Here is a 12,070-nt window from a genome sequence, read left to right on the forward strand (position 1 = left end):
TTTGTTTGTTTGTTTTTTCTCTATTGAGCCATTCGACAAGCATTTGGGAAATCAAAGTTAATCACAGAGTAAAATATAATAATCATCATTTGCTTTACAAGAGATATTTGGGAGTCTCAGCATACTTGAGAAATTTATTTTTATGAGTATAATGAATGAGGAAATTTATGAATTATATATTTTGTCCATGATAAAGAGAAGAGTAAGATGTCAGAGTCGGAGTAAATGAAATAGGGATTGCTTAAATGCATACCTTTGAAACTTGTTACTCTGAGTCAATAGATGACCCTGGTGCAACCTGTCCTATTTGGTCAATTCATCACTCTCCTCCCTTGTCCTCCATTCTCATTAAATCTACTCTATGGATTGGATCAGAAGGAATCAGATGTTTATTTTCTTTGACACTTTGATGCATTTCAATATTACTCTTGTATTAACACTCTTCTCACTCATCCTCAGTTATTCACCTACAGCTGTCACTTTCTCAATAGAAAATAATTATGTCTTATGCTGTAGCGGATCTGATTTCTCTCCAGTGCCTCTTTGTAGCATTCATGGAGACATGCAGCTCAATATCCTTTCAAGAAAGAACTTGCCAGTCAGCAGTGATGAGTGGAGTTTGCTGACATGGTCCACCTGAAGGCCATGAAAACCTTTCAAAGGATTTGAACATAGGCCACCCCCACTGTTCGCAGGCAGCCTCCAGGCAATGGCTGAGCACAGTGGGGATAGCAGGACCTGGTCATGTCTGCCCTCTGTGACTCCGCTATGGGAAGTCCTTTTGATGAAGCTCCCCTTTGGACTTGTTGAGAATCTCTCACAGCTGCATCACAGAATGAGGCTCTTCCTGCCAATCTTCCTTTCTTTTTTCTCTCTTTAGACAGTTTTCATTCTACACCATGGTGTAAAGGCTTTCTTGTCCTGCCTACTTTTGCCTCCTCTACTGTTCTTCACTAGTATTTTCCTCCATAAATCTTTTGCATTTCTAACTCCATTGTGGCATTTGAAGACCCAGTTGCCACACACTCAGAATTCCTAATAAGCAGAAGTTAGAAGTTACTTAAAACTATTTGTGGAATAAATTGATGCACGATTGGATGGATAGACATATTGGGAGAATACCTAGAGATAAGAGTGAAGTTTTAAATGTAAAGTAGTAAAAAGACAAACTTTACTTACTTTCTAAACTTGCATAATACTCCATCTATTAAAAATACCCTGTCCCTGTCACTAATGTTCCACCATCTATTTTTGAAAGAGGGGTGGGGGGGAAATAATTCATAACATGCAATCACATAAATGGAGTTTGGATGTATTGTCCTCCCAGAACTCATGTGGAAATCTGATCCCCAATGTGGCAATGTCGGAAGCTGTTTGAGTCACGGAGGAGGATCCCTCATGAATGGGTTAATGGTCTTTGGGGGTCGGGGGGTGCTGAGTTCTCACTCCATTAATTTCCACAAGGGCTGGTTGTTTAAGAGACCCTGGCGAATGGCTTAATGCTCTTTGGGGGTGGGGGGGTGCTGAGTTCTCACTCCATTAATTTCCACAAGGGCTGGTTGTTTAAGAGACCCTGGCACCTCCTCTCTCTCTCTTGCTTCCTCTCGCCATGTGATCTGCTTGTACCCACCGGCTGCTGCCACTTTCCACCATGAGTAGAAGCAGCCTGAGGCCCGTGTCAGATGCAGCTGTCCATCTGTCAGATGCAGAATCATGAGCCAAATAATCCTCTGTTCTTTATAAATTGTCCAGTCTCAGGTATTCTGTTATAGCAACACAAAAACAAACTAGAATGCATATATCTTACATATATATTATTTATAACTTTCCTACACCTCTTGCAACTGAAAGCATAAGTAAACATGCCACATAACAGGATGTATAATTCAATCTAGACAGCAAATCTAGAAGGAAATTGAAACTCAGAATATTTAAGTAACAGAAGTGACACAGCTATCGAATGGCAATGATGAAATTTCTATCCTTTCCTTGATATCAAAGAGTCAAGGGCTAGTCTCTTAATAAAGCCCATTTGATGCTTTATGCTTTAAGTTCAGAATTAACCATAATAGAGAAGATCAGGGTATAATTATATCTATATGTGTCATGTTTCACTCATCAGACTACATGGCCTTTCATCTGTTAAACAGAGTTGTAAAAAGCGATCTTATTTTCTTGTTCTGCAACTAGCAACATATTAGAGTCATTCTCTTTTAGTGCTATGACATTTTTGTGATTCTCCTCCTGCTTGTATTGTTTCTATAATGTGATTAATGTCAATTTTATCACATTTCCACTTCAAATACTCCAATATATAATTTTTAAAAGAAACACCCGCACATTTATTTTAGAATACTGCACCACCAAAACAAACACAGTGGAATTAAAGGACAGGGTGAAGGATGGCAGTTGTTTCTAAGTAAGAGTTTTAGAGCTAATATAATTATACAAATGTTCATGTTATTACATCCTGTATCTTGAGTTTTTGAACAGATGTAATGAACGGTCAATTACTTCAGTGACCGGGAACACCAATAGAAATAGCACTGAATCTGGACTGTGTTTCCCTAAACAGACCTCTGAAAGTAAAGACAGCCATTTTGCCCTATCTACCATTTTTCAATTAATCATATGTTAATTGACTTAGTAAGAAACGTGTTGGATGTCTAATTCATTTAGAATTATCTCACCAGAGCTGCCAGGGAAACCAAAGTGCTTTTTTCTGTCACACCATGCTTGATAAATCAATAAGTCAGGAAACATAGGCTTGATGATGACATAAATATGTCAAGTTTTCCCATTTTTTTTTAGGCAGACACTTAAAATCTGGGGAGATAAATTGGTTTTAAAATGCTGGAGACCTGTGCTTTCATTTTCAAAAGCAATTCCTTTATTTCTGCCTCTGATTGTATTTGACTTTAAAAGTAGCCAAAGTCTGAGTGCCCTGATAATGAGGGGATGTTTGCTGATTACAAAGAAGAGATACTGGTTGTGTCTCTGTTTTTGTGAGTAGCACAGTACTATTTATTTCCACGTGTCCTCCTTAAATTTAAAAATTTTCTATTTCTCCAAAATAGTCACAGATGGTGCCAGGCAATTACATGATAGTAGGTTTTCCTGAGCAACGTCTTGGAATGCCAAACCTTACCCACAGACTTGCTGAGTGATTCACCTTGAAGGGCCATTTTATTTGATTTTCTATGACCCAGAGCCTCGACATGGCTGTAATTCCCAGAGGGTTTTCATGGCACAGAGAATCTGTCATTCATTGCGGCAGTAGGCTAACTTATACTATATTGTCACATTCTTTTCTCTCTGTCTTTCTTTCTCTTTTTTGAAAGTTATTATACGAAAGAAAAAACATCATTGAACAGAGAAGAAAGGTATTTTTAAGTCAATTTTATATAGTTATTAGATCTATATTTTAAGAAAGTTAAGCCAGAGAATATGATTAAGTCAATGTTAGAATAATTTATTGTGAACCGGCTAATTTTGATTAAGTGATGAGGAATATCAAAATTGACAATATAAAAGTGTTTCTATCTGGGTGTGCATACAAAACCATGCTTATTCGAGGAGTTTTTGCTTACAACAGAGTCATTTTCATAAACAATTATAAGGAGCTACTGAGTCTATTTAAATAGTGGAATAAATTGATTAACCAAAAGAAAAATGAGTATATTGTACTATGCTCCTTTTCCAAAATAGTATATGGTAGATGCATTTTAAGTGAATAAAATCATCTGCTTAATTAGTTAAAGACAGTGTTACACTTGTTGCTAAGGGGGTGACAATAAGAGGGAAGTAATGCTTCTCAAACATTGAATCTGGATGCAGAAGGAACAAGTACATAAAATTGCAAAAAGCAAGCAAATTTAGTTCAGTTTACCTGATAGAGTTCACTCTATTTTGAGTTTGTTAGGGAGGGCTTAAAAGGGAGGATAGGTGATGGATAGAGAAGATAAAATAAAGACTTCCAGTCATGACGTACTGGTGAAATCTGCCACTGAAGATTGTGCGGATATTTCCTGATTTGTAAATTTTTACTGAAAATTTTAAAATGTTATGTAATATGTGCATATATATATACATATATGTATAATACATGTATAAAAATGGGTACAGCAGACCAAGTATAAGATATAAATGTGCTATGGAAAAAGGTCTAAACTTGAGTTCCTCTTCTCTGGTTCATTGTTGCCCTACAGTAAAGTAGGATCAGTGCTACCAAATACTGATTTTTTAAAATCATGCATCTACAGTCAGCCAGATTGTCATCTACAGGACACCATTATAATCATTTCTATAGTTTAGTCTATTTTGCAGGTAAGAAATAATTGAATAATAAAGTGCTGGCCAGTTAGTTCAGTTGGTTAAAGAACAGCCTTATAAAGTCACGGGTTTGGATTCCCAAGCTGGCCAGGCACAAAAAAAAAAAAAGAAAAAGGAAAAGAAAAGAAAAGAAAGAATTGAATAATAATTGTTGTTATTAAAAATTCAAACTCGCATGAAAAATTGGCTTTGAACATTGGAAATACTGATTTGCAGATGATATTGACCATTCACGCTATAACCTGTGGAAGGGATTAACATTAAATTGCTTGTTAGATGAGACGCAGCATGGACAATAATAGCCACAAGGCCTGAGGTGGAAGCCAAACCCAACCACAACTAGGCAAGCTTCTGCCACAACCCTGGGACCCCGCTGGGGCCCTGAGACACGGAGCTGGGGGAAGTTGAACCCAGCCCCAGCCAGGTAAAGAGCACACCCAAAACACCATTTTCATCCAGGTAGCCAACCATAGTCACTGCAATTGCCATAGTGGCCACAAAAGTGGCTAGTTTTTATAGCAGCAGTCACAACCACAGTGCAAATGGGATGCTAGACTATCAACTGTGTTGGCACAAGGAGAGGCACCAGCTGAGACCAAATAATAATAATAATAATAATAAAAATTTTTAAATAGAAGAGGTCCTCTCTTCCACAAAGCACAGACTATCAACTGTGTTGGCACAAGGAGAGGCACCAGCTGAGACCAAATAATAATAATAATAATAATAATAAAAATTTTTAAATAGAAGAGGTCCTCTCTTCCACAAAGCACACTCAAGAGTAGTAGAAGAAGCATCTGATTTATGATAACAGGAGAGGACTTGATCACACCTGTCTCAGTACTGGACAGATTGTCAGACCATCTAGGCAAAAAATTAACATAGGAACAATTAATCTATGAGATGGAGAGAACAAATCTATGGTTATTGGGGGGGGGGGAAGGAGGGAATATACTAATAAAACATTTAAAAATACAACCAAACCAAAAAAAAAAGCCAGAGGGCCTGGGTACAAATCTGCCTGTACCTCATCCTAGATATTTTTGGGGTTTTTTTTTTTTTTTCCTTTTGGTGTGTTCTCAACATATTTATTTTTTTTTCTTGAAAAATAATTGATTATACATATTTGGGGGGTATAGTTGAATATCAATACCTGTGTACAATGTGTGATGATGAAATCAGGACAATTAGCACATTCATCATAACAAAATGTAGTCATTTCTTTGTGTTGATGGCATTTGGTCTCCTCTCTTCTAGTCTTTTGATAATATGCAGTGAATTACTGTTAATTATAGATGACTAGCTCAACTGTACATCAATAGAACTTATTTTCCCTGATTAGCTGTTTTGTGTTCTTAACTAATTCCTTGCTATCCCCCTCCCCCTTTCCTTTTTCTGCCTCTAGTAACCCCAGTTCTGTTCTTTTTTTCTCAAAGTTCAATATATTAGTATGCTCTTTCCTTCCTTTCTTCCTTCCCTTTTTCCTTCCTTCCTTCCTTCCCTCCCTCCCCCCTCCCTCCCTCCCTTTATGTATCTTTCTCACACACGCACAGCTTTGTTTTTTATTAATTCTTAAAATTTATTATTAGCTTATTTATTCTTACAAATTGTAAAATTTCTTTATGCCCTTTACCCAACCTATCACTTCCCAAACCCCTTCCCTCCCTCTCCCCCATCTCTAATATCCTTAGGTTTGTTCTCTTCTTCTGAAATTTCAACATATTGTTGTGGTCTATACTTTCTTTCCTTCATTCCTTCATTTTTCCCTCCCTCCCTCCCTCCATCCCTTCTTTCCTTCTTTCTTTTTTTACTTTTTAGCTCTCATTTATGAGTGAGAATATGCAGTATTTCTCTTTCTGTGCCTGGCTTATTTCATTTAACATGATTTTCTCCAAGCTAATCCATGCTGCTGTGAATGGCAGAATTTTATTCTTTTTCATGGCTGAATAGTAATCCATTGAGTATAGATATCATATTTTCATTATCCAGTTGTCTGTTGATGGTTGATTCTATATCTTGGCTATTATAAGTAGTGCTGCAATAAACAAAGAAGTGCAGAAATCCCTTCAACATGATGATTTCCATTCTTTTGGGTATATACCCAGTAATGAGATTGCTGGATCATATGGCAGTTCTGTAGTTGTCTGTGAAACGTCCACTCTGTTTTCCACAATGGCTGCTCTAATTTGTAGTCCAACCAACCAATAGTGTAGAAGGTATCCCCTTTTTCGGCATCCTTGCCAACATTTGTTATTCTCTGTGTTTTTCATAATAACCAGTCTAACTAGGGTGAGATGATATCTCAATGTGATTTTGATTTGCATTTCCATGATGATTATTGATGTTTAGCATTTTTTTCATGTATTTGTTATTGATTTGTGTCCCTTCTTTTGAGAAATGTCTGTTCAACAACTTTGCCCATTTTTTGATCAGATAGGTTTTTTTTACTGTTGAGTTGTTTGAGTACCTTATACATTCTGAATATTAATCCCTTGTCAGGTGCATAGTTTGCAAATATTTTCTCCCATACTGCAGGTTGTCTTTTCATTCTGTTGATTGATTCCTTTGCTGTGCAGAAGCTTTTCAGTTTGATATAATCCCATTGGTTTATTTTTGCTTTTGTTTCCTGCACTTTTGTGGTCTTATTTACAAAGTCTTTGCCAAGACCTACATGCTGAAGTGTTTCCTCCATGTTTTTTTCCAAGAGTTTTATGGTTACAGGTCTTATATTGAAGTCTTTAATCCATTTTGAGTTGATTTTAGTATATGGTGAGAATAAAGATCTAGTTTCATTCTGTTACATATGGATATCCAATTTTCCCAGCATCATTTATTGAAGAGGTTGTCAGCTCCCTGGTGTGTATTCTTGGCACATTTATTGAAGATGAGATGGCTATAAGTACATGGATTGATTCTGGCTTCTTTATTCTGTTCCACTGTTTCAAGCATCTTTTTTTATGCTGGTGCCATACTGTTTTGATTACTATAGCTTTGTAGTATAATTTCATGTCAGGCATTGTTATGCCTTTTCTTTATTTTATTTTTTTCTTTTTCTTGCTTAGGATTACCTAGACTATTCAGGGTCTTTTGCTGTTCCATATGAATGTTAAAATTGTTTTTTCTATTTCTGTGAACAATGTCATTGATATTTTGATGGAAATTGTATCAAATCTGTAGATCACTTTGGGTAATATGGACATTTTCAAAACATTAATCCTTCCAAATCATGAACATGGAATGTCCTTGAACTTTTTCTTTCCTTTTTAATTTCTTTCAGCCATCATTTGTAGATCTCCTTGTAGAGATTTTTCACCTCCTTGGTTAAATTTTTTTGGTAGCCATTGTAAATGGACTTACTTTCGTATTTTTATTTCTGTTAGTTTTTTGTTGGTGTAGAAAAATACTACTGATATTTGTATATTGATTTTGTATCCTGCAACTTTGCTGAATTCATTTATCATCTCTAGGAGTTTTTTGTTGGAGTCCTTAGGTTTTTCTATATATAGGATCATATTGTCTGCAAACAGAGATGGTTTGACTTCATCTTTTTCAAATTGGATGCCCTTTATTTATTTGTCTTGCCTGATTGCTCTGGCTACTATTTCCAAAACTGCATTAAATAGGAGTATTGAGAGTATACATCTTTGTTTTATTCCTGTTCTTAAAAGAAAAGCTTTCAATTTTTCCCATTTAAGATTATTTCCTGGTGGGTTTGTGTTAAGTAAGTTAAGTAAGTTAAGAAGTATATCTTTCCTGCCTCTGATAATTTAAAGGCACATTTGTTAGACCAAATGGAAACATAAGCCTCAGAAATATTAGGACTAGGAGATTCCATATAGAGGAAAGAATACTGTGCTCATCTTTGAGAGTAGTGTGTGGAGAAAAAGGTAGAAGAAAACAAAAACTATTATTTATATTGTTAAATATAACTCATTTCTATTACTAACTTGGCATTCAATAGTTTCTCTTAAATATCATTTCATAACTTATAATTGCCATTATAGATGGCCAAAGAAGTGGTTACTTCATTTAATAGTCCATGGATCTAGTGAGGCTTGCTGAGCTATCTGTGGTGCTGTGGTGGGTGAACAAAGACCCTTCCACTTGGGTTATTAAATGTATGCCTTTTCAAGAAAAATAATGTTTCAGTATACCATCAAAAGATACTAGCTTTCATGGGCCATCCTTCATTTCCACATCTAGTTAAAAAGTGGAAAATATTTTAAGAGTATAGAGAAGAAAGTGCAAAGAATTAGGTGTCATGAATATTAATATTAAACTAAACTTCATCATTAACCAGCTTTCTGACCTTGGATGTGTAGTTTAACCACAGTGGACTGACTGTGTCCTTATTTATAAACTAAATAATCTGTAAAAAACTATCATTTTAAAATCTAAAATTATATGGCATGTCTGTCTTAGGCTAGACTGGAATTGACAAACCAGCCAACCTAATTTAATTGTATTGGTTAGAGAAACAAAGTAGCTCTTGAGACTCATGAATTATCTGGAAATAAATTGGTCATCTGTCTTAGGCTAGACTGGAATTGACAAACCAGCCAACCTAATTTAATTGGATTGGTTAGAGAAACAAAGTAGCTCTTGAGACTCATGAATTATCTGGAAATAAATTGGTCATATGCACCATTTGGGTTAAGATTAAAGACAATGGCAGTGGGCCTGTAGCTCCAGTCTAACTCATCTAGGAATCCCAAGACTCTTAAAGGTGTCCTCAAACTAGGTATTGCCTAGAAAGGTTTTTGTATATTGTGTTAATCTCAGAGAAGAGTAAACACTAGATTCTGAAACAAACTATGAAAGAGCTGAAGAGAACTTTTCTCTATGAATTTTCACTTTCTAAGACACATAGAAAAAATTAAAAAATTGTAATAAATTTTCACAGAACTGTAAACAAGAGAGAATTAGATGAAAATTTTTAAAAATTCATGTGCTTTTTAAAAAAATCCAGTAAAATAAATATTCCTCTTATGGAAGATATTTTTGCTTAAATCAAAGTTCTATACCACTGTTTATAATAAGGAAAAAATCAAGCGAATAAAAAGAAAAAGAAAGAAAGAAGGAAGGAAAGAAGGAAGGAAGGACCCAGAGGAAAGAATGAAGAGAGGAAGGAGGTGGGAGACAGAGAGGGAAAGAGAGTTTTAAGTTTCCTTAAAACTAATCTGACTTTAATTTTTTCATCCTGTATTTTAATGTAAAAAATATTGATCTCTCCTTTTACCAATTGTAAGATTATGTTTTGTTTTACGTATAAAATAATTAAGGAAGGAATAAAATAATGTTTTACCTTCTGCTAAATATTTACTTCAGTAAAATATAACCATTAAGTAGTATTTACTGAGTTTTCTCAGAATACTGTAAAAGGCAGAGTGCTGTAATGTTCAAAGATTATTGTGATGTGTTGCATTTTGCATTCCCAAGATAGTATTTTTTCCCGCAAATGCCCTTTTTAAGCACAGCATATACTCTGAGGGACCCTGTAAGAATTTAAATGAGAGTTCTTCAGAAGAAATAGTGTTGCAGAGTATTAACATTTAAACCTCTACTAATCCCTATTCAGCATCAACTAACTTTTCTTTTGAATCAGGATACTGTACTATGCTCAAAGAAAGCAAAACTGAGCAAGTAGCTTGAAAGGCTTAAATATAAAGCATTTGAGTAATTATAGATTTCTAGTCAGGTCACCACAACAAAAGTTAGTTCAGTTATAAAATTTCTGTTATAAACTCTGATTTTCTTATGGCATATAACCTGAAAACTACCTAAAAAAAAATCTAAGCAAAAAATTGTCATAAAGCCATGTTAATAAGAAGTATAATTACTTTCTCCTCCTTTTTATTTGGGGGGTATTAATACCTGAGATTAAGTTTTTGGACATTTAATAATATTAATTTCTAAAGACTTAGTACCTAACAATAAATGTCTTTTTCTATTACTCAAAAAAATATTCATTTTTACATAAAATTTAATGTGAAAAACCACAATTTAAATAAGTCTTATTGTATAAAGTTCACTAGAAACTGCTTACATTTTAACGTATAGAGAAATATAAAATATTCATATTATTAAGTATTTTTGAAAGAAGCTATTTGGAATACAACTTAAATGCAGATCATTCCCCACCCCCCGTTAGTATATTATAGTTCAGAATGGACCTTCTCCCTAGTCAATATTTTAAGTTCATTTTTTATTGCAGATATACCTTGAGATTTAAGCAAGAAACATTACATACTTATGTTTCATTTGTTTCAATGTCATCATATTTGATATGCAACTGACAAGGGGTAATGTCATTATGTGGAAATATACAACTTCATGTAATTGTAATGTGGTAGAAAATATATGCAACAATTTCTGTGCTATTTCTCCATTCAGCAATAACACCACCATTGAGATAAAGTTAAAAGTGAATGCTATAATCAGAGTTGAATGTTTTACAATGCTTCCTGAAATAAATGTCACAAAATTTGATATATCCAACACATACTACTCATATGTAAATTAGCATATGGGGAGTGTATGTGAATCACTGTTTCTGACATTTATTTCATGATGCTCTATAAAATCTTTCTACTCTGCTTATTGTTCTTTTTTATTTCCCTCAAATGAACAAATCCTTCTCAATTACAGGGAAAAGTTCGCATTAAAAATACTGACATATATGGTTCCTCGTTTATTTGAAGTGGCCTTAAAAGAATGTCCTAGATTTTATATGAATACTTCTATGTCTCTATTTAAATAATTTAAACTTTTGACTAACTATCACTTTTGACTCCCTTGGTTATTTCAATGTATTACATCATATCTTTTTTTTTAAATTTTATTTTTAAATTTTACTCTCTGGCTCCTCTCCATTATAGTAAATATTCCATTCCAAGAAGAAACATATGCATTCTTCATTGCTTTGTCCTTACAAAATTCATTGTCTGACCATTTTCTGCTCAGTAATTGCTTATTTTTTATTGCTGTTAGGTAGCTTTCAAAAGTTTAGTAGAGAAACAGGCAAGACAGACTCAAATTTGTGTTTGGACCAGAAATGAAGGGAGAAGTTATCAGTTCATCCTATGTAAATAGGGGATTATAATAATTCCTACTTTTGTTTTTATGATGACCATATGAGACGTTTTATCGGAAATGTTTAAAAAATTGTGTACCTGGCACACAAAAAATGAAATATAAATTTTTTCTTTATTTTTTAAAGTGTGTTTTCTTCTTTTTATTTTGATAATTATGAGTTATGAAGAAGATAAATAATAAAGAAGATAAATAGTAAAATAGTGATTTTAGGAGTAGAACAAATGTGGTCAAACAAAATTTAGAAAAGTGAAAAAAAATGGTTTCATGGATTTGTGGATAATTAAAAATGAGCCATTCACAAATAAAAGATAGAAGTTAAATTGTGATAGAAGTTAAACTTGATTTAAGGGGGGGGGGTAGAAAACTTTTTGATATGCTGAGTTTGAGGCAACATAATTATACAGAAACAGGGCTTTTTATTGATAAATTGACTTGTAGATGTGGTAGACACTTTCACTGTTTACAAAGATTTATATAGAATCTTTTTTTTTTTTTGCTGTTGAGTTATTCAAGTTCATTGCATATTATGGATAGTAATCCCTTGTTGGATGAATAGTTTTGCAAATATTTTCTCCTATTCTGTTGGTTGCCTCTTTGCTCTGTAGATTGTTTCTTTTGCTGTGCAGGTTCTTCAGTTTTATGT

Source organism: Galeopterus variegatus, unplaced genomic scaffold (genome assembly GCF_000696425.1).
Source record: "Galeopterus variegatus unplaced genomic scaffold, G_variegatus-3.0.2 Scaffold3360, whole genome shotgun sequence".
Lineage (NCBI taxonomy): Eukaryota > Metazoa > Chordata > Mammalia > Dermoptera > Cynocephalidae > Galeopterus > Galeopterus variegatus.